We start from the raw sequence: 24,786 nt of genomic DNA, 5'->3' as shown, positions 1-24,786 counted from the left end.
TTATAGTTTAAGGCTATTGACCAGTCTGGCACCCAATCCCCTGCAGTGCACATGTGTGGGTTTGGGCACAGAGCCTGGCCAATTCCTGCGGGCATGCATTGCTAAGTAATGTAATAATATAAAGGATGTCATTCTGAGTAAGACAGACCTCCTGACTTTATCATAGGGTCAGAACACCCAAATAAAAGTGGGTCTAGTGGCTTTATCAAGGATCAGCACATCACCTGTTTTTGTCAAAAGTCACCAATAATTATAATCAAATGTATTTTTAAAAAATTCACATATTGCAATGCTTAATAAAAGTGATTTTCATAACGAAATTAATAAAGGTTTATTGGGAAAAAAATCAACCTGTGAGTCTTTCTTAAACCATTTTACAGGCCACAAAATTCAATCATAGAACTCACCACAAGGGGAGTTTGATAATAGGGGGTTGGAAGGATTTACCATATCTTTTTTTGGAAGGTGGAGCAACTCACTATGATTGGGACGGGCCCTCTCTCACTTCCTTGAATACTCCCAGGTGTCTAATGGGAGGATCCCTGTGAATAGTGCCAGGTGGCCAGAAATACATGGCAAGAGATCAATGGAATACCAGCCAAGATAAGAATCTCATGATAATAAAGCCTTTAAGGTAAAAATGCATCCCAGTGGGAGGTGTGTCAGTCTTAGACAGCGGACCAACAGTTACTGTACCGCACGCTTAAACAGAAGAGGCCATCCAGTGAATGTGATAAAATGTCACAAAACCAAAGACGGCAAACAAAGGGCCAGATTACGAGTCGACTGCCAGACTGGTGGGGGCGGTCCAGCCATATCGGTGGCACGACTGCCCCATTAAGACTTGGGCGGTCAAACCACCATGGGACCACTGCCAGTGCCAGGGAACTGCGGTCGTGAGGCCCCAATATGCTTGGCAGGACAGCCGCGGTCCCACCAAGCAGAATACAAATTTACTCTCCGTCATGGTTTTCATGGCTGTTCCACCGCCATGAAAACCTTGGCAGAGAGGAAACAAACAGGGCCTCACAAGGCACCCTGGTGCCTCCCCCATTTGGATCCACACAGGGGGGCAAAACATGCACTCCCCTGTGTGCATGCACACCAGTTCAGGCACAGCATATACTTTACAGACCATGATGTTCAGGAACTGTTTTTGGAGGTCCCACAGAGACGCTTATTTTTAGAGGTACCGCCGTGGGAACGCCAAAAACCAGCCCACCAGACAGGAGGAAATTCCTAATCTGGTGGACAGCCCGACTACGGCTTTGGCACAGCGCTAGCGTGGCGGTGGTGAACCGTATGCTCCCGCTTCGGCAAAAGTCGAAATCGGGCCCAAAATAACATTCCAGAATGCCCAGGGCTAGTAAGTATTAAAAACCAAGACTAGGTAAAGAGAACTTTTTTCTCTGCACTGGATGGGTTCTTCTATAATACGCTTAAGAGGATTCTGGGTGTGCTATAGTATGTATTATATTTACCCCAATTATCTACAAGTATCTCTATAAAGGATGACCGGATAGGGGAAGCAGGATAGCAGTTTTCCACCAAAATAACAAAAAAATCAGGTCAGCAATCTGAATGCAAAACAAGTTGAAAAAGTGAAGTTGAAATTTATATTATTCAACGTAAATGTACCCTAAAAGAAAAAAAAACGGAGGGTCAGTCCACTAAAATGACATGGTTATTACTACATTTAATAAACAAAGAAGGCAGAGCTTTGAATAAACTGTCAAATGAACTGCCAAAATCGGACAGGGAAAACCTACATTAACTTATCAAAGAATAATAAGTAGCCAACTTTTTTGCTCAAGATATTAAAAATGCTTTATAAACACTAGTCACAGAACAACCTGTGGAGCTTTAAACAGACAGCTTCTGTGCATTTTTTAAAATTACATTATACAGCTTTGGTAATTAAATTCGGAAACCACAAGCTTATATTAGTTTAGCAAAAATATAGATTATACAGCTGCAACACTGTATAATGTATAGATACACTGATATTAAAAACATTAGTAGACAAGTTTGGTCGCTCTGGTATGAAAGAAACAATAATATTGGTTACAACATAAGAGGTAGGCGAAAGGGGAAGATAAAGGAATTTAGAGGGAAAGGAGCACAACAAAAGTAAAGAAATCATGAGAAGAAGGAAAGTGAAGGGGCTGGAGAACGGGAAATTGAGGGACATCATGACAGGAAGGTGATGGTTAAAGGAGAACAGGCAGCTGAGAAGGACCCATAGTTTCTAATCAGGTTATTAGTGCATCAGTAGAGTCCGTTGAACATTCAGCAACTGCTTATTGCCACTTTATGTCCCTCCGAGGGTCTTAATGGTTATGACGGCCCTCCTAAAAACCTGAGTAGCAACTAAATATTGCAAATTTACAATTTTCAGGGTGGGTTCTCTTCGGATGACACACGGAAGAAGAGAAGCTTAGAACGAAGTGGAGACCCTAAAGGATGTGGGTCTGTAAGAACGGAAAAAATAATAAAAGCAGTGCAGACCTAAATAAAGACAGTTGGTATTTATATCAGAGTTCAATCCCTAAAATGGCCATACTAGCCTCCATAACATCAGATTCCGCGGCAAAGACAATATCAAAAGTGGTGCAAGAAGCAAGGAGACCAATAAGCCTAAAACATCTCACTCAAGAGCGAGACATTTTTCAGGCAAGAGAAATGATGACTCAACACCACTTATCACTCTTTGTAGGGAGGGCGATGGCATCCTTCTTGGAATATGGGAAACTCATAACTATGTACAGATGGTTTCTAAACATTATTAAAAAAAGTTACTTAATCCATTTCTACACCACTGCATGTTACACCAAAACCCTCATTAAAATATTATCAGTCCTTACTACGAGTCGAAACTCATTTCTTACTACAACAATGGGCAACAGAAAAAGTACCAACAAAATGGAGGAGTTTATTACATATATTTCCTGATACTAAAGAAAATCCAAACAAAACAATATAGACAGTTTTTTAGATCCACAGTTAATAAACAAATTCATCACCTGCGAAAAAATAATCAAATCAAACCATTTGTAAAGAAGACAGACTGGCTTAGCACCATAGATCTGCAAGATGCTTATTTTCACATCTTAGTTTTACAAGTTCGCAGGAAATATCTGAGATTCCCCGCTCTGCCTGAAATCAGCCCCACAAACTTTCTCGAAATGCATGGCAGTAGTTACAACGTATCTAAGTAAGAAGGAGATATTGGTTTGTCCCTACCTATGACTATGACTATCAGCAGCGCAGGATTTCTGAACCACAGCAAGGCTACTAACCAAACTGCGACTCAAGATTAACATGAACAAATCAACAGTGATGCCAGTACAGTGTCACATATATTCGGGAACAAAATGTAGCCACGCTAAACTAAAGTGCAAGAGACTGTTCATTAACCTTTTTACCAGTGCCTCGAAAATCAATATTCTCAGAAGGGAGACAATTGGGAAGACTCCATACATCTCACAATGTCAGCACTGAGCTCTCTAGCATGTTGGTGCAAAACTCAGAAATTACTAGTTAGATGTCCTCTTCAAAAGAAAAAACAAGCATTTGCAATGCAATAGGTCTCGCATTATGAAAGTTTGAGCTATTGGTATTGTAAATTACAAATTTTTTATTTATGTGTTGGTTTTGAGAATAGCGAAATTAATAGCTTTGTCATTTACAATGCCAATAGTTTTAACTTTTGCAAACGTGACACCTATAGCATTTGTAATGTAATATGTGTTGTATTTACATGACTTAGATGTATTAATATTACAAATGAAAATGTTTTTTTAAAAATAATTAATACTTAAATAAAAGTTATTGTAATTTATAATGGCAATAGCTTAAACTTTTGTAAATAACTTTTGGGAAGATTATGTTCAGTGTATTTTATTGTGAGGAAAATCCAAGAACAGAAGTGAAATATTAACATCGTTTTGTGACATTTGTAATAAATCATGAAACATTGAGAGAACATATTAGAACCAGTTGTTGTTGAATGGTTGCACAGAGTGATGCTGTGGCCTTCAGTGGTGCCGAGTGATGCTGTGGCCTTCAGTGGTGCCGAGTGATGCTGTGGCCTTCAGTGGTGCCGAGTGATGCTGTGGCCTTCAGTGGTGCCGAGTGATGCTGTGGCCTTCAGTGGTGCCGAGTGATGCTGTGGCCTTCAGTGGTGCCGAGTGATGCTGTGGCCTTCAGTGGTGCCGAGTGATGCTGTGGCCTTCAGTGGTGCCGAGTGATGCTGTGGCCTTCAGTGGTGCCGAGTGATGCTGTGGCCTTCAGTGGTGCCGAGTGATGCTGTGGCCTTCAGTGGTGCTGTGGCCTTCAGTGGTGCTGAGTGATGCTGTGGCCTTCAGTGGTGCTGTGGCGTCGAGTGGTGCTGTGGCGTCGAGTGGTGCTGTGGCGTCGAGTGGTGCTGTGGCGTCGAGTGGTGCTGTGGCGTCGAGTGGTGCTGTGGCGTCGAGTGGTGCTGTGGCGTCGAGTGGTGCTGTGGCGTCGAGTGGTGCTGTGGCGTCGAGTGGTGCTGTGGCGTCGAGTGGTGCTGTGGCGGCGAGTGGCGCTGTGGCGGCGAGTGGCGCTGTGGCGGCGAGTGGCGCTGTGGCGGCGAGTGGCGCTGTGGCGTCGAGTGGCGCTGTGGCGTCGAGTGGCGCTGTGGCGTCGAGTGGCGCTGTGGCGTTGAGTGGCACTGTGGCGTTGAGTGATGCTGTGGTGTTGAGTGACTGGGCAAATCACTTCATTTTTCCATGTCTAAAAAACAAACACAAACAAGACCAAAAGAAACCAGAGGAAATTACACAAAGGGAAGGGGAAGGAAAGAGAGACGAGGGAAAGATAACGAGACAGAGAATGAAAGATGAGATGAAGGAAAAAAAGAAAGGTGGTGAAGGGCGTAGCGACTAGCGAGGGAGAGAAAACATAGAAGGGGAGAAGAAAATGAGAGAAGAGAAAAGGAGGGTAGAAAGAAAGAAAGGAAACAGCAGCATGTCTTATTAACAAGACTGAGAGACAGCGGAAGATTAATGAGAGAGAGGGCTGTGAAGAGAGAGAGAGAGAGAGAGAGAGGGCTGTGAAGAGGGAGAGAGAGAGAAAGAGCGAGTGAAAGAAAAATCAGAGGTAAATTAAGCGCACTCGATTAAGAAGCAGCAGGCCAAGGGAAGATAAGTGGGTATTAATGAGAGGCCATGGGCTTGGAGGGAGAGGATATGGGAGGGGGGGGGGGAAGGAGGAAGAGTAAACATAAGCGAGTGTGTGAGGGAGAGTAAATGAGAGGAGGGAAGAAGAGAGCGTGAGAGAGAGGGGGGAGAGACAGGAGGCGAGAGCATATGGGCATTGCTGTGGGGGGGGTGGGTGGGCGGGGGAGCAGCAGCCTTTGATGTCTGGTGGTGTGAGAGACAAATGTTGGTGTTGGAGGCATCCTTTCAAGACGGGAGGGGGGGCGGGGGACCAGCGGAGCAAGCGAGTGGGAGGGAACGAGCGTATGGGGCGTGAGTGAGGCCAAGCACGCGCCTGGCGAAGCTTCACGCTTCAGTAGACAACATGCATTGGGAGAAATCCACTTGTTCAAGAGGGTTGTTTCAGCTACAATAGTTCAGAGCTATAAATAGCTCGACCTAAAAACCCTGTGGGCTACCTGGGCCTAGGGTGCCAATCTCGACGCCACCTGAGAGAAGGCCCGCCATGGATTTGCAGCATCATGTACCTCCATGCGGAGTATAAAAAAAATTCACAGTTTTGGCCCTTGGTAATGCACCCAGGCACTGCTGCACTTATCCTGTTTAGTTGTCACTCGGGTGCTGGAGGACTAGACTCAGACCAGCTGCCGGCCTGGCTTTCTGCACCACAGGGCATGGTCCGATGGCTAGAGGCTGTAAGGCGTGGTGATGAGGCGAGGCACAAGGGACGGACTTTTAGGATGAAAGGGAGGGGAGCATGGGGGCAGGCCACGACAATTTTACCAGGGCCGTCCGTCATTGGTAGCACTTTTGTGTGCTACTGCTAATTGACGACCCTGTAAGCCAACACACCACTGGCTGCTGCTGTTTTGAAAGCATTATAACATTTAACATCACCCTTTAGGCTAGAGGTGGTCTTACATTTTATAACGCTTTTAAAAGAGCAGCAGTAGAGTGATGGTGTGAAGTGTTCCCTCGGGAGACTGGAAACTTGCAGGTAAAGCTGCCGGCGGGGAGTGGCAGCATATTGCAGCCAGGCTGCCTCATGGACCGGATAAAATCCTGTAGCAGGCCGTAGTTGGCCCGCGGGCCATAGTTTGGAAACCCCGGTCATAGGATATAATGTACTTGTAATCTGACGGACAGACTACCCGTTACATTTGTAATGGAGTATTCCTTCTTCCGAACTTTAAATCAGGCCCAAAGTTTCTTTCTCTAACCTCTTAATTTATACTTTCTTAGGTTAACAGTGACATATTTTTGCCCATGAAGCAACAATTAATCCCCAGTAGTAAATTAAAATATCACATTTAGCCGCTGAAACCGGGAAATTAGGCATTCTGCGGAAAGTATTTTTTCCACTGGTGGTTATTACCAATGGCAGTGTTTGTCTCTGGCTGTAGTCCATCTTGAGACTTTATTCACTCATTGATTTACCACCACTGTTATTTGCTTTTGGAATGAGGACCGTTATCTCTTGTTCCTGTTTAACCATGACTAGAAGCTAGTATTTTTCAAAACCATGTTAGGGAGGTTTGGCAGTGACCTGCGATCTGCTTGTTCCATTAGAGGCCTGCAGAGAAACAAACAGATGCTTCTGCTGGGCATTGGGAAAGCCTCGCTTCTCTCTCCTCAGAATCGTTCTGTCACACACTGTCACTCACACTGACACACACACACACACTGTCACTCACACTGACACACACACACACACACACACACGGACACACACACACGAAAATGAAACTGAGCTTGTGACATTTACAGAATGGTGATGAGTCCGTTCTAGTAAAATAAATATCAGGCACGCTGTTAACTATATAAAGGACACTGGAAAGCACTCCCTGGTGAGCAGCCGTGCAAACAAAAACGTTACTTAGCAAATTGTAAATGTAATACGCCTGGACGCCCCGGCATCGTCCTATTTCTTATCGTCGTCCTTCACCCTTTGTAATGTACCCGGCACCAGTTTTCCTGTGCACCGTTTCTCGTGGTTGTTAAACGGGTAACAGGATAGCCCAGTCAGTTGCCGAAAAAAAGGGTTTCTCACGACTCAGTGACAAGGGCACAAATCTCGGCATAAGAGAGATGCCCTGAAGCTCTTACGCTGGTAAACAGATAAATATTATACAGACGGGTTCTGCGTTTCGTTTCCGAGTCACTCTCTGTGTCCTCAATTCCGCATACATGTTAGTGCCCTATTCCTTTGTAAACCTAAATATCAATATGAATAATTTTCTTGCATCAGAAAAAAATTAAAACAAACGGTATATTTCTGTAAATATAAACAATGCAGCATCTTTGCTTAGTTGCTTTCTTACCCCATGCCAGGCATCGGTAAAACTGGAGGTAGCGCTTAATTTAAGACAAAAAACTACAAACTAAATAGTACCGATTGAGCTCCAGGGTTTGCCGTGAATAGGGTTAGTCATGGACCGGTGAAGCCCGTTTAGACTGCTGCCGTTGCCCACTATAAGAACAAGAGTGTGAGAGAGTGTGAGAGAGTGTGAGAGAGTGTGAGAGAGTGTGAGAGAGTGTGAGAGAGTGTGAGAGAGTGTGTGTGTGTGCGTGTGCGTGTGTGTGCGTGTGTGTGTGTGTGCGTGTGTGTGTGTGAGAGAGTGTGAGAGAGTGTGAGAGAGTGTGAGAGAGTGTGAGAGAGTGTGAGAGAGTGTGAGAGAGTGTGAGAGTGTGTGCGTGTGTGAGAGTGTGTGCGCGTGTGCGTGTGCGCGTGTGCGTGTGTGTGTGTGCGCGTGTGTGTGTGATTGTGAAAGGCTGCCGCTGTGAATGTGGAATAAGAGATGTGCACGGCTCCAGGGAGCTGGGCATGCGCGTCCACGATGTGAAATCGACGCGCGTGCCCAGGTCTGTCTCCCTTGAGAGCCAACTCCACAGCAATAGGTCTTGAGCGAGACCTAACAAAACGGACCACAAAGGCCTCAGAAAGGATTGGAAGGCACACATGGACAATCTAACAGTTCAAGGTCTATGTGTAACCAGAGTGAAGGCTTATCACATCAATCGTCTGGAACCGAAAGCAGTATATTTAGGACTCGAAGATTTTCTTCTGTTTTTCATCTAAGGACATAATGATCCAATTAGACAACTCCACCCCAAGTATAATGCCAACAAACAGGAAGGAACAAGATCAAGACAGTTATCCTTCCAGGATCAAACCCTGTGGCATTGGAACAAAAACAAGAGTCTATCAGTCACTAAAATTCTTATCCCAAGGATTCCTAGTCAAGGGGTGGAAATCGACATTACAAGGCAAATCACAAATGGGTACTAAACAACAAAGTTGTAAAGGATATTTTCACAGGGCTCGGCCTGACCTGTTTGCAGTCAAAGGACAGCTCAATGTCAACTAATTGCGAGCAGAAAGTACTCTCCATTCTCTAGACATTATGAGGGAGTTACATTTTTATTAACCAAGGCTCATGACATAAAAAAACTAACCAATTATTTGTCAGGCAAAGTCTGGCTAATTCTAAACAATCTATTACAGTAGCAGTGTGTATCTTCTTATTCAGGCAGTCTGGCTACTTCTAAACAATCTATTACAGTAGCAGTGTGTATCTTCTTATTAGGGTTCTAGCAAACCTCTTATTGGTAAGCTCAAGGCCCATTCCACAAGAAGAAAAGCTGAAACCAATGCCTGGGTTAGACATGTGCCTATGTATGGCATCTGTAAAGCAGCTACATGGAAATGAACACAATTTTCTAGAGGCACATACTGATGCGAAGATTAAAGTTGGACTGAAACACTTGAAAATCTTTTTAAATAAAGGCTGTCTGTACAATGGATTTAAAGTTTAATTCTCAATCTACAACCCAACAGCCAGATACTATTTTATACTATTAGCTTGCTATTCTATTCAATTGTTTATTACAATCACTGTGTATCCTATGATGCAGAAGTAAAGTTTACATACCGGTAGTCCTGGTTCTGCATCGTAGGATTCTTCAGTGAAGTCAGACGACCCACCTGCCTCCCCCACTATTTTCAACTAGGGAATAAAGATTACATATAGGCTTTCATTCGGAAAAAAAAGAGCTGGCTTTGGGAGGTAACTGCCAGTACAATGCATTGTGGGAAGGAGTGGCTAGAAAGGCTCTTAAAGCAAGAAGCCTCCGTTTATTTACACTTAACTTAAGCCTATCTGGCTGCATTGTTACCTTCATGTGCATAATGCTTAAGGGGTTTATGGATTACAGTTGGTACAATTTAATGCAATTTAGATATTCAATGGCAACATTTTGGACATTTAGGAGAAAAATTAAATTTCTAATAGACTTCAGTTGTCTATGATTTTAGGTGAACTCATGGATAATGACATTGTACAAACTCAAGTCCAGGGAGGACTGGCTGTGCAGAAAGGTATTCCGGGGTTTACGAAGCTATTGATATGACTATCAAATAAGAGCTGAGGATGGAGAAAAGGGTAGCCAAAGGGAAGGTGAAAAGAACAGGGAGTTACAAGTAGCGACAAAAAGGGGAGCTGCATGGGGACAGTAGAATGAGGAGATTCAAGGGACAAGAGAACTGGGGTAAAGAGGCGCTATAACAGCTTGCCCCACCACAGGAACAAGGTTCTGAAGAAAGTGGACTTGGCAAAAACCCAGCACAATACCAAAAGTAAAGAGACACATCTTAAGCTCAAAGCAACCAAGGCCCACTTGGGTGTCTAACTCTACCAGTCCAGTTTCTACATACTTTTTCTAACAAATGAGGCTTACCAGGGGGAGGGATGTGTGTACTTCTTTGAAGGAGAGAAAGTAAGGACTAAGATAAAATGAACCACCATAAAAACAACTGTATTACCCTGCAGCCGTGTTCTATATCCCACCTAAATTTAGAGCTCACAACATGCTTTACTGTTAAGATAACATATCTCAGAACAAGCTTTAAGGGCATTCTTTTGGAATAGTCTCCAATGCTGACCTCAGTGTCATGAAACATGCATGAAGTCAACAAGGTGGTTCAACTCCCAATTGGTACTATTCAGACAGACATAACTTCAACCTGGCAATAGGCACTTTTGCTTCATTGTTGTGAGGTAAGTCCACCATCTCTAAAATAACTGAACTGGAACCCTTAAGTAATTAGTATTCTACAAATACAATTTCAGAGCTCTAGAGATGACAGGAATGAAAAATGTACCTCAGGTAAGTATGTGGCTTTGTTTGAAAAACAGCAAGAATATCTTATTGGTTAAAATATAACTATAGTAAAGGTTTTAGAAATAACAGTGATGATCTCTGGGCCACCTAGTTTGTATGAAAGACAATGGAACAGCTACTTAGGGGGGGGGGGGGGAGAACACCGAAGCTCACCAACTCTGAGCAAGAATGGCTGTTTTTCAAGTCACAATGGCAAGAAGTCTTATCCTAAAAAAGCTTGTGAGGGAGGTTAGAACAAAATTAAGATTCATTGCATAGCTGGATCCCAGATTGGAAGATGCCAATAAAGACAACCATCTAAAAGTATATGGTTTTCAAAAGAAAGCAAAGAAAAGTCTTGATAAACTTCAGAGTGTCAACCAACAGCCACTTGAGCAAAGTATGTGGCAAGAGCATTGATAAGATACTAATGGAAAAGAAAAACTGTACTTTACTTGCCGTGACGAAAGAATAGACATTTCATATTCCATATTGGGCTTCCGGGAACTAATAAGATGATCTTCCTTGGAATCCTGTTTTAAATGGTGAGCTGACAGTCCTGCATGCATATTAGCAAGACAGAATAAATGAGAAGTGGGAGTGCCAAAAGTGACAATCAATAGCCTCAACTTTCCAGAGATTGATGGCTCAGCCACACCTCTTATTACTAAGTGCCCTTCTCATTGATCCTCCAATAATGTTAAATCCAACACAAGATGACAGAGCAGTACAAGCAGAGCTGGATAGAGGTAAACAAGAATGCATAAGACTAATGTACATACATTACGTTAAATCCTAAGTCCTATTTTACAGACAAATAATTTAGACATTCCATATCAAAGTAATGGGACAGGTTGAATGATGCAAATTAAGGCCAGCGAGTGGCTATAAGGCTCCTCCTGTTTGCAGAGAAGCACATATCATCAAAATGCATGATTCTGTCCCCAATAGTGTAAGGCACTCACTTAATACAAATGTAATTATTTCATTCAGTGTACAGTCGCTAATAGATATTTTGAAAAGAAAGTATCACATATCCGGGGAGAGGTGTGGGGCAGCGGCCAGAGCAGCTGACTCTGGAGCACCGGCATCACTGTTCGATCGCCGGTTCCAGCTCAGCTCAGAATCATGTGACTTTGGGCAATAGCTCTCTTAATCTCCATGACGGTCCCCAGCGCCTTGAAACTTTAAGGGCTGATAGGTTTGCCCTTTACATTATGGATTTACAGTTTTAGGATATGAATTGTACCTTTACTCACGTACACTTTCACAGTCTTGATGAATGTACAGAATCTGAAAGAAACAACCGCAGTAGATCAGAACACAAGTTCTTACAAACAGTACAGCAAACCACAAACTGTGCATATCCCTTTCATTAACCCCCATGACATTAAGTTATAGAATGATTTCAATAATATATGGGTGGATACATAGAGCGATTCACAATGGCTATCCTATAGAGTTAAAGTAGACTGTGGCATCAAATTGTGTAAGCATTAAGCAGATTATTTGGTATCTGTAACTAACTAAACATAGTAGATCTTGGAAAGATAGGAAAAAGTTACTTACCTGCAAGTCCAGTTCTACAGTGGTTATCTCCAGTATACTGACACATTAAGATGCTGAGGTAACAAAAACATTTTTTTACAAGACGTTAACATATTAGCATTATAGCTCTTTCAGCATTCTAGCCTAAAAAGCAAATTGTATTGGAGTCTATTTTGCAGTCAATGAGTTGGGTACAGCTCAGATCGGTTTAAAGTGGGTATTTTTAGACTATCAAACAGTGGTGTAAGACCATATAAATTTTACGCCTCATCTGGAAGCAGGAAGATCAGCAAGTGAATCTATCGAGCAGGCCTACACTGGAGAAGTGTTACAGGAAAGTAATACCCGAGAACTGTTACGGGGAAGTCATTTTCTTCTCCACCCCTGGATATTCCGTGGACTGGGATGCTTAGAAACGAATAAAATTAAGAATGGGAAAAAGGGAGGTTTGATGAAGCTTACTTTATCTGGACAGGTCCTTAAATACTAATTTTCCCACAATATCTTCATTTCAGCTTTATTGCTAAAGCAGTAGTGCCTGGATAAAAATGTGTGAATGTTGCCCTCCATGTTGCCGTAGATGTCTTGAAGAGATACACCTTTATGCAAAGTGTGGTTGCAAGCACTCCTTGTTAGACTGTTTAAACAAAGAAAAATTGCTCTGTTCTGCAGCAAACCTTTGTCCTTTAGAAATAACACCAGAATACAAAGGACCTTCTGCACTATCGAAAGCAAGTAAATATGTCAGTATAAACAATGGTTAGTCCCGATAGAATTCCGAAGGCACATAGGGCATTAAATAGGGATATGAACGTGTCACAACTATCCCTGAAAAAATGTTTGATTGACCAGTGTAAAGGATTAGTGCTATCCTAAACTTCAGAGCAGAGCCAGAGAATGTATCATTACAATAAAAACAAAGATTCCACCTGATCCATTATAACTAGCAATTCAAACATTAACCAACTAAAAAGCAGTATGACTCTAATGTGTGACAGCAAATATACTGAAAATATTCAGAGTTGCACTTCAATTTCAACATAAAGCATATTTACTACATAAAATGGTGTCCCTCAAATGTTTCAAATAGAGCAACAAAGAAGCACTATTCAGTACTCGACTTTCTGATGTAAAACGGAATGTTTAAAATACTTTGAAGTAAATAGTAAGTAATAAAGAGAAGCACAGAACAAGTGAGAGAAAATCTCAATCTGGGGAAGTGTCTATGAGCAGGCTTCTCAAACGAGTAGCTGGTGAGCTACTGGTAGCTCTCCAGATGCCTGTAAGTATCTCTACTGTGCACATCCCAGCCCACAAATAGGGATATTTTTCTTGGTTGAATACATGTATGTAAGGCAAAATTGTGCATTCAATACAAAAATGTGTGTATTTTCAGAGTTCATGAACTGATGTTTGGCGAAAACAGCTGAATCTCCAAAATATTTAAGCTGATTTTTGAGTAATAAATCATGTGGGAAGACTAATTTACTATTATAATTGCTTTGGTGCCAGAGGCACGTGTGGCTGCTTTGTATTATTCATGCAGAGACATTTCAAATTGACAAAGCCTTTTTTACCTTACTGTTGGCAACCATGCCTAATGCACTGAGGTAATCACTGCTAGTCATTTTAAATATGGTAGCCACTCATGTAATCTTGTCTGATGTAATGACATTTACAACACTTGTATTAGCAGCTCTCAATGATTTTCACCGAACACAAATAACTCTTAATATTCAAAAGTTTGGTAACCCCTGGTCTATGGTCTCTGTGACTGTACACATCGCCTTGTGAAAAAATCAATGTTTAGGCCATAAATCTTGAAGTAACCTTGTCAACTTAGAAAGTCCAAGAAATCTAGAAAAATCTTGATACTAAAAATCTGAGACGTGGAAAAATAGCGTGAATTATATGAAAAATAGAGTGACATTACTGTTAACTGCAAAATTGCTACATTGACCCCCTAATTAAATAATAATAATTGTTAAGGAGAAAGACTAAGGCAGACAGTGAACATTTTAGCTACAAATAAAGTCAACTTTTAATGTTAAAGAGTCAGGGAAAACTGATGTTTTAACCGTTGCGTGGGTGCTTCAAAAGTGTCCAAAACTTAACTTGCATGTTTATCAGTGAAAGCAGGCTGCGTCGCATGGCAAACATTCACTGTACATCATTTACTATATACTGAGCACACAAGCAAGGCTTAACAAGCATTTACAATGCAATGGTCTCAGCATTATTAAAGGTAGAGCTATTGGCATTGCTTATGACTTTTTTAAAAATCATAAATAAATAGCATTGTCATTTACAATGCCAATAGCTTAATCGCTCGCATATCCATGACCTATTGCATTTACACCCACACAGAGCCACACACACACACACATACAGAGCCACCCACACAGAGTCATTCACATAGATCCACCCACACACTGAGCCACCTACACAGAGCCACCCTCACACAGACAGAGCCACCCACACATAGAGCCACCTACAAAAAAAGCTATCTACACAGAGCCACACACACACAGCCACACACACAGAGGCCCAGACACACATACACAGAGCCACACACACACAGAGGCACAGACACACAGAGCCACACACACACAGAGCCACACACACACAGACCCAGTCACACACACAGACCCAGTCACACACACAGACCCAGTCACACACACAGACCCAGTCACACACAGACAGACAGAGCCACACACACACACATACAGACAGAGCCACACACACACACACATACAGACAGAGCCACACACACACACATACAGACAGAGCCACCCACACAGAGTCATTCACATAGATCCACCCACACACTGAGCCACCTACACAGAGCCACCCTCACACAGACAGAGCCACCCACACATAGAGCCACCTACAAAAAAAGCTATCTACACAGAGCCACACACACACACACACAGCCACACACACAGAGGCACAGACACACATACACAGAGCCACACACACACAGAGCCACACACACACACAGAGGCACAGACACACAGAGCCACACACACACACAGAGCCACACACACACAGACCCAGTCACACACACAGACCCAGTCACACACACAGACCCAGTCACACACACAGACCCAGTCACACACACAGACCCAGTCACACACAGACAGACAGAGCCACACACACACACATACAGACAGAGCCACAAACACACACATACAGACAGAGCCACACACACACACATACAGACAGAGCCACACACCAACACAGAGCCCAACACAGACAGAGCCCAACACACACAGAGCCCAACACACACAGAGCCCAACACACACAGAGCCCAACACACCTCGCGCAGAGCCAGCAGTAAATGTTTCCATTGTGGTTTTTCCAATAAATGCGCCATGAATCATTTATTGATTCTCACCCTGAGCGGTTACTGCTTTGCCAGAAGCCATACATCAGAAGAGTAAAACTACACAACAGGTAATCTTTATTCCCCCCCCTCCTCTACCCCCCTCTGTGCCTTGTTTCGGATTCCAGCATTTCAGCAGAACTCGGTGCTTCCTGGAAAGCCATCCCCTGGCCTCGTTAATGCAGTCATGTTCCGGTAATCTGGTCCTCGTTTAACTTCAGAGAGTGTTCCATGTGTGTTGATATCCTGAAAACAATTGAAGCTCTCAAGGAAAATGTATGCAGTTTGCATCAAATGGACAGGTATCCATCACTTCATTTACAAGACGCTGTTATAAGTAACATCAGCTTATCTGGTGATCTACCGGAGATTAAACATTGCACTGCACATCACGCCACAGTCTCCACACGGAAGGAGCATACAATGAAGTCTAAATCTCTTACAATCTCTTATACATGGAAACGCAGAGGTAGGCCTCAGAAAAATCTGTTCTTGTGTCAGCCTACGAAGGTGGGGTGAATCCTTTTTTTTTTCCTATTAAGCACCGCTTCACGGACACCCGTGCTCGGATTATTTATATATTTCTTAACTTTAACAGTGAGCGCGGCGCCCACTTCAAGGACACCGCGCTCAGTGTTAAAGTTAAGAAATATATAGAAGAAACCACGCGAAAACACACATACCCCAATGCAGAGCCCACACACACACCAACACCCAGTCACCACTACAGGCCACACACACATATACAGGGGCAGACACTGCTACAGGGGCAGACACTGCTGCAGGAGCACGCACTCATCACCCACACAGAGACAGACACCACTGCAGGCCACAAACACCCATTATATATATATATATATATATATATATATATATATATATATATATATATATATATATATATATATATATATATATATATATATATATATATATATATATATATATATATATATATATATATATATATATATATATATATATATATATATATATATATATATATATATATATATATATATATATATATATATATATATATATATATATATATATATATATATATATATATATATATACATATACACACACACACACACACACACACACACACACACACACACACACACACACACACACACATCGGGGGCAGACACCGCTGCAGGCCGCAAACACCCATCATGCACACACATCGGGGGCAGACACCACTGCAGGCCACAAACACCGATCAGGCACACACATCGGGGGCAGACACCACTGCAGGCCACAAACACCCATCATGCACACACATCGGGGGCAGACACCGCTGCAGGCCACAAACACCCATCATGCACACACATCGGGGGCAGACACAGCTGCAGGCCACAAACACCCATCATGCACACACATCGGGGGCAGACACCGCTGCAGGCCACAAACACCCATCATGCACACACATCGGGGGCAGACACCACTGCAGGCCACAAACACCCATCATGCACACACATCGGGTTAGGTGCCGCTATACACAAGTATGTCTTGAGTACATTTAAAAGCAGTATCAAAACCTAACCTTCTGTGAAAGGGCTGATGTCCTGCTGCTGTGTGAGGTGTCATGGGAGCCATGAACTCTACTTGTCTATGCAGCTTGTAGTTTCATTCCAGTCCAATCTCTTTTCCAACTACTGTTTAAATCAGCCAGTGAACTTTGCATAATTCGGAAATGTTAAGGAATCCTTCACCTTGGGCAGCAGTGCATAGGGAAAACTGGATTTAGATGGGCTGTGCAAGATACTATGGCCCTGATTACACCCTTTGTTGCTTGTAATCCCCTTTTCATGTACTCACTTCCAAGTCGGGGGTATCTGCCCATGCCTACTTTGTGCTATTTGCCCACGGGTAATACCCGACGAGAATCTTGTTGGTAATTGGCACCAAATTGTGATTTGTGCCCCCTCAAACACGCACAATTGTTCGTATTTGTGTGGTTTCCTTTCTCAGCACTTAATTGTCAGAACCGGCCCTAGTGGTAGTCCACCACATGTGGCGCTGTCTGTTCTTTCTTTACATTAGCACAACAACCACTACAGGCCACACACACACACAATGACACACTTATACAGGGGCAGACACTGCTACAGGGGCAGACACTGCTGCAGGAGCACGCACTCATCACCCACACAGGGACAGACACCACTGCAGGCCACAAACACCCATCATGCACACACATCGGGGGAAGACACCGCTGCAGGCCACAAACACCCATCATGCACACACATCGGGGGCAGACACCACTGCAGGCCACAAACACCGATCATGCACACACATCGGGGGCAGACACCGCTGCAGGCCGCACACACTTCTCTCACACACCGAGCCACACACACAAGGACAGACACCACTGCAGGCCGCACGCACTCATCACACACACACACAGAGGCCCGACCCGCCAGTGGCCCACATCTTACCTCAGACGTGCTCCACAATGTCTGCCCAGCTCCCGTAGGCCGCTGGGGAACCACGGCACTAAAGCTGCCGATTCAGATGCAGAGCTAGTCTGCCCAGCCCATTAAAATATAAATGCCACATGACCAGGAACCTTCTTTATAAAGCAACGGTTTGTAGAGATACATGTCACTCTGTTAGGGACATAGTCACAAACTACCCTGTCAGGCACAGAGGGGGCTTTTAAAGTACCGTAGTTACATTTATTAAACCACGCCTATTTGGTAGACCCCAGCTTTTGGAGAGCACTGGTGTAGTAAGGGATGGCGAACCGCAGATTGTCAGTCATGTCATGCTGGATAACTCGACTGTGTTTTTTTCTTCAAAGTGCTGAGGGGAAACAGAAGAAGGAAGGGTGGGGGCTTAAGTGGGAATGATGGAACAAGGGAATAAGAGAGGAGGACATGGGGAATTATGTCCTTCACGCTGAGCGGGCGGAGAGGCTGTGATTAGATCACCTAGGCGAGGCATCGACCAATCAGTTTATTAGAGTGTTTGTATGCGTGTGTGTGGGGGGGAGTGACACAATCTGTTTGTCATCCTCTGAGGCGGAAGCCGGAGGACTGTGCTGACTAAAACTGCTTTTAAAATCTGTATTGCGCCGAATTTGTGTTTTTTAAAACCACAAGGAGCTCACCTGTTCAAGCGCTCACACCACGTGCTGACACAGCCCTCCTCACTCTTCCCTGAGACAGCGGTCCGCGCTGAGACAGGGAACGCCCAAGGCCTAAGCCACGCCCACTGCGAGGCCACGCCCACCCCAAGGACTACAAAACACGCTAGAAACTAAGCGTGCTCCACAATCTGTTTGTCATCCTCTGAGGCGGAAGCCGGAGGACTGTGCTGACTAAAACTGCTTTTAAAATCTGTATTGCGCCGAATTTGTGTTTTTTAAAACCACAAGGAGCTCACCTGTTCAAGCGCTCACACCACGCGCTGACACAGCCCTCCTCACTCTTCCCTGAGACAGCGGTCCGCGCTGAGACAGGGAACGCCCAAGGCCTAAGCCACGCCCACTGCGAGGTCACGCCCACCCCAAGGACTATAAATGTGCCGGCCATACCAGCGCAGCGGACGAGCGCAGCGGGAGCGCCTAAGGCAAGCCCGTCTGCGCCCGTCCGCGCACGACCGGGCCTAGGGCCAGCCCCCATGCCGGAACCTACCGCCATTAGGAGACTTTACTTACGTCGAGATCTCCTCAGCCTCAGACCTTCGAAAAACACCACCTGTCATGCTATACATGACCCAAACGTCCCCTTCACTAGCTGTAACATCTGCAAACCTGGAAACCTACTCCTGCCCAGGATGGCCATCCCACTCCCCGGCCTCAAATTAGCGACACTCCACTGCAGATCGCTTCCCAAGCACGCCCTACTCATAAACCATTTGATTATCGATCACGATCTGGATATACTCTTCCTAACCGAAACTTGGATCACCGGTCATTCCAACTCCGACATAGTCTCGGCCCTTCCCCCGGGCTTTCTCATCATGTCCCAACCCCGCCCTCTGGGTCGAGGTGGTGGTATAGCCATCATCTACCGAGACTACTTCACCTGCCGATCTACTGAGATTCAGAGCCAGGAGTCGGAGAGCTGTCTGTTCACGCTGACGCTCTCACCGACCTACTCCCAGTCAGGCCTTCTGGTCTACAGGCCCCCTGGACACTTCGGCCCCTTTTCCGCCGCTTTCTTAGAAACCGTTTCATCCCTGGCCCACTTAACATCTAACTTCCTGATTACAGGCGACCTCAACATCCATTTCGATGATCTATCAGACACAGGGCCATCGGACTTAATCAGTGAACTTGGCGCCCTTGGCTTCTCCCTGGCTAACTCAGGAGCCACGCATTCGAAAGGACATCTGCTCGACCCTGTATTCTCGAACATTCCTTCCCTCCAGTTCACCAATTCCCTCCCCCTCCCGTGGACGGACCACTTCTTGGTCTCGGCCCATCTCCCAGGGGCCTTTAAGAAACCCCACAATCCCCCAACCTACACCAAGGATAGATCCTGGGCCAGACTTTCGATGGATAACTGGGCCTTGGCACTTGACGCTATTATCCCCAGTCTTGCAGCCGACCCCGCCATGGCAGACATCCAGTTCAGAGACTGGATTTCCTCCTCCCTCGACAGCCTCATCCCCATCAAAAATAGAGAGGCTAAAAATAAGACCAAGGGCCATGCCCCTTGGTATAACTCCGAACTCAGAGCGCTTCGTAAAGAGTGCAAAAAGGCTGAGAGAGCATGGAGGAAAGATTGGCTCCACAGTAACAAGGACATATATCACAACGCGGTAAGACGATACAAAACAGCCTTGAAATTAGCTAAATCAACGTTTTACGACAACAGAATAAAAACCGCGACTAACTCATCCAAAGAATCTTATCAGATAGTCAAAGAATTACCAAACATCCCAACAGCACCCCCCCCCTCACCCCCCCCCCCCCGGGACAGAAGTAAGGATCTGGCCAACTACTTCGATTCGAAAATCCTGCGGATACTGGACTCCCTTCCTACCATCAGCCCCCCTCCCATCCCGGATACAGCGGACGAAAACAATAGCCCACAGCTGGACACCTTTAGAGCAGTTTCCCTCACTGAGGTGATGTCCACGCTAGAGAAAATGAAAAGCGGTTCCCCCCCTTGACCCAGCCCCGGTCAGTTTCCTAAAAAAGATGTCCCCCACCATAGCCCCTATCATCATGGACCTTATCAACTCTTCCCTCGCTGAAGGAACGGTGCCCCCCAATTGGAAGAACGCAGTCGTTAAGGCTCTGCTGAAAAAGCCTCAACTTAACCCGGACGACATGTCCAATTACAGACCGATCTCACTGCTCCCTTGTATCAGTAAGATGGCTGAAAAGCTAGTCAACTCGCAACTGTCCCAATTTCTTGAGACAAACAATATCCTGCGCCAATCCCAAACTGTGTTTCGACCCGGCCATGGCACGGACACCGCACTCCTCTCTGTCATCGAGGAGGCAAGGTGTATCCTAGACTCAGGGGGATCAGTGGCAGTGATCCTCCTGGACCTTAGCGCCGCCTTTGATACGGTGGATCATCGTGTCCTATTACACCGCCTGGCCAAAGCAGGAATTGTGGGTACGGCGCGAGCGTGGATCGAATCCTTTCTCTCCTATCGATCCTTTCAGGTGTGGGACGGCAACTCCCGCTCAGAACCTCTTCCACTGAAGAATGGAGTTCCCCAGGGGTCGTCGCTCAGCCCCACCCTGTTTAATGTCTATATGGCCCCCCTGGAAGACGTAGTGGCCCCCTACGGTATAAAAATAATTAACTACGCTGACGACACCCAACTAGTCGTCTCCCTGTCCCACCTGGACAACCATCCTGACAGCTTGCTGCACTGTCTCCAGGACATCCACACCTGGATGTGTGACTCGGCCTTGAAGCTGAACGGTGCAAAGACAGAGATCATGCTCCTGAGCAACAAATGGACGTCCTTTCCACCAACATCTTGGCCTGACACCTTCGGCGAAATCCCCTCTCCTAAAAATGAGATCAAAACACTAGGAGTATGGTTGGAACCTGACCTAACCATGAAAACGCAGGCGGCCAAGACAGCAGGCATCTGCTTCGGTCTCCTGCGGTCCGTGCGCAAGATCCTGCCTCTTCTTCCCCTCCCATCCAGGAAATTGCTTGTCCAGGGTCTTGTATTGGCCCGGCTCGATTACAGCAACGCCATCTATCTTGGGGCTCCTGAGTACACCCTGGCCAAACTCCAACGCACCAAGAATGCGGCGGCCAGGCTCATTATGAACCTCCCCCCAAGAGTATCGGCAAAGCCTGCCCTCAAAGCCCTACACTGGCTCCCTGTTCGCCAGAGAGTAGAGTTCAAGGCCCTATGCACCACCCACAAGCTCATCAATGGAGCTGGCCCAGCCGCGCTTAAAAATATGGTTACCCCATACAAAGCCTCAAGACCCCTTCGCTCTGACGCCGAACATCTTGCCACGGTGCCCAAATTCAGGAAGGCTCGTACCGGCGGTCGCCGCTTTTCGGTCAAAGCCTCCACAGCGTGGAACTCACTCCCTCTCAGTGTACGTCTGGAACCCTCCCACATTGCGTTCCGCAGGAAACTTAAAACCCTCTTGTTCCCCAAATAATGCACTCCCTCTCCCCCTCCTCAGGATCCCTACAGGTTTATAGCGCGGGGATGCCTACGGGTCACCAGGCGCTTTAGAAATCGCAAAATAAATAAATAAATAAACAAACGTGGACGTACAAACTCTTAACGAGGGGGCTGTACATGCCTGAGAAACACCCAGGCATGCACAGCCCCCTCGTTAAGAGTTTGTACGTCCATGTTGTGTCACTCCCTACCCCCCTCTGCCCCCCACACACGCATACACTCTAATAAACTGATTAGTCGATGCCTCGCTGTGCCCCCTCATATGCGCAGCTTCCGATAGGTGTCTACGAGTCCCTGCAGTTGGCCCCTCAGTCCCTGCGTCTTGATGCCAGCAGCGTAGCCCAGTCCCCACTCCTCCAACTCACACAGTCCGCACACCTCCAGGGTCTCAACAGAGCCGAGGGGGAAGGGCGCAGATCACACTACACGGCGCTCATGCAAGTCTGTGCGCCACTCTATTTTTGCACTCCTACCATACTGCCCATGTCTCTGTAGGTGTCCCATTCGCATGCCACAGCTCACAGGTTTGGAATCCACAACTCCGCCGCATCTTGTTGGTATCGCTTTCACCAACCTCCGGGCACCATCTTGCAGCTCCTCTGCCGTCGAATGCAGTCGGACCCCAGCCGAAGTTCCAGGGACCGCAGCGCAAGACCGTGTGTGCTTGCCACCGCCCATCACGGCTCACTTTCGTGTGGCGAGCGGGAGGGTAGGGGAGAAATTCCTTCGGCGGTTCAGCGAGGCCCCACATTCCGCCGCGCTCTGAAGCCCTCGTCGTCTCCCCCGCTCCGGGCATTCCACCAGCAGCAACAACCAGACTACACTTTCAATAGAAGTTACTTGCAAAAGAAATTATTAATAACAGATTACAGGCCTGTCCTCTGCTTGCTCTCCGACACCGCGCCTTGCATTGCCAACCGAAGAGAACCAACCACAAACAAAAAAATGGCGGCCGCGAAGCTCAGAATTTTTCGGAATCGGGGGCGTGGTTTGCTGTCCTGAGTGACGGACCACGTCACTATCTAAAGAACAGCAAAACTTACGCCCCCAAATCCGAAAAAGACAGAGCTTCTTTGGAGGGACGACTCACTACTCCAATGGCTGGCCTCCGTTTAGGAAGCCAGCCAATGGAGGAGAGACAGGGCAGGAAGGCGGGTTCTTCAGCCCTACTAAGAAACATTAATTCTCCGGACCGGAAGCTGCGCTTTGCGCAGCTTATAGGTCCCTCGACCTAAAAAGGGGGCACTTGTAATGTAAAACCTACATAACCTTAAAGTTTTTACCCTTGGTACAAACAGTAGTACACTCTCCAGAACTCTAGCTGTTGCAGGAGTTATTTCCGTGATGTCACGGTTATAGATTTCACTATAACTTGCAACCAGTAATCTTCTGCCAAGATTGGCAATTATCAGGGATCCATTCTCCTGCCTGTGTGTCAAAGAGAGGAACGGTGTTCAACTTTCATTTCAGGCCTGCTTCGGGGCATAAGCTCTGCAAAGACCAGAGCCTCTAGGCCCCGATTCCGTCTCTATCATTCTGCCGTCTTAGGTTGTTTACATTTCCATAGAAACTAGGCATTTCTCAGGAATAAGAGTGCAGCAAAAATGCTTTGGGGAAGCGAAAAGCGACGAGCCTGGAATACAAACTTCTCATCCAGTTGAGCGATTTTATTTTGGTTTTCCACAGACATGTTTATAATATCACAACTTCTTCCAGAATAAAGTTATTTTTCAAAGGATCTTGGATAATCAGATATAATGTTTCTAGCATGTGATGTCACAGAAATGCGAATTCTCTGGGCTTGTCAATTAATATTAGAAAGTACAAGTTCTCAGAGTTAATATTTGGCGTGCCCAATGAAGAAATGGGATAACACGGAACAGCTATGGTTAAACAGTAGTTTTATTTGAAAATGTGACAGCGGACAATAACTGATGCTACATTAGTATTTTTGTTTTAAGCAGGAGCCTTCAGAACCGTATTAATCCCAACTAGATATTACACTGTTAACTGTACATTGTCACCAGTACCTGCAGTAAAAAAATCTTGAAACTTACATCATTTATCAGTTAAATACTGTCGAGCATGACAGTGTCCCGAATATGTTCTCAAGAATTAGATGGAGAGCATTTTAATTGTATTGAGTATTGGTATTGTGCTTAATTTGAATGTATACATAATTTAAGAACGCACTAATGGGCTATGCATTATAGCCAGTGTTCAGATTGTTAACATGCATTCCCTACTTCTTAATAAAATACAGGATATACTAATTTCGATATCTGGAAAGAGTATTATTCAAATCAACATTCAAATCAGAACCACATATCTCTTAAGATAAAGACATTCGGGTATAATACATTATTTTAAACTTAAACCAGAGTGAAAGTAGCTTGTATGACACGCCTTGGTTTTATGGATTTGGTCACGGGTCACCTGTACAGATTTTGTGTTTCAACAGACATGGAGTAGAAGGTGGAGCCAATGTAGATTCAACAGATCGATGGTAAAAAAGGAAATCTAAAATGTTAATGCTTCTTTGGAGTTAACAGATGATTCTGATCATATCCTTTTCACATTCTTTCTAAACAGGAAAGCACAAGAACCTGCCACATTGGCCAAAGCCAGTAATATCAGCCTGTAATGTGTAAACTAATCCCACACGCTTAGCATAATTGTGTACAAACGGCCTCAAAACACATAGTTTTAAACCTAGTGCCAGAGCATGATGTAAATTTGTTTATTACCCCCCCCCCCCCCCCCGGACCCCCCTAAAGATCCATCGGACCCAGAGCAGGAAAAAGTGGTATTGGATGCATGTGGTCACATCGTAAGTGCTCCAGTCCTTAAGTGTAAGATCTTCGAAAGGTAACA

At 45.2% G+C, this 24,786-nt stretch overlaps 1 protein-coding gene across 7 annotated transcripts in view; it reads right to left on the bottom strand.

Moving 5' to 3' along the window:
* Positions 1-24,786, bottom strand: part of ADARB1 (adenosine deaminase RNA specific B1) — a 947,690-nt gene that overhangs the window by 826,007 nt on the left and 96,897 nt on the right. For 2 of the 7 annotated variants that reach the window (XM_086955520.1, XM_086955527.1), the window contains exon 2: positions 11,593-11,636. The exons of 1 other annotated variant lie outside the window; for it this stretch is intronic. The gene's annotated coding sequence lies outside the window, so the exon portion shown is untranslated. The remainder of the gene's footprint in view (positions 1-11,592; positions 11,637-24,786) is intronic. 4 more of the 7 variants (XM_086955521.1, XM_086955526.1, XM_086955524.1 and 1 more) reach the window with 2 other exon arrangements.

Source organism: Lissotriton vulgaris, chromosome 2_1 (genome assembly GCF_964263255.1).
Source record: "Lissotriton vulgaris chromosome 2_1, aLisVul1.2, whole genome shotgun sequence".
Lineage (NCBI taxonomy): Eukaryota > Metazoa > Chordata > Amphibia > Caudata > Salamandridae > Lissotriton > Lissotriton vulgaris.
Note: the sequence above shows the minus strand (reverse complement) of the source record. Positions and strands in the feature narration are given on the sequence as shown.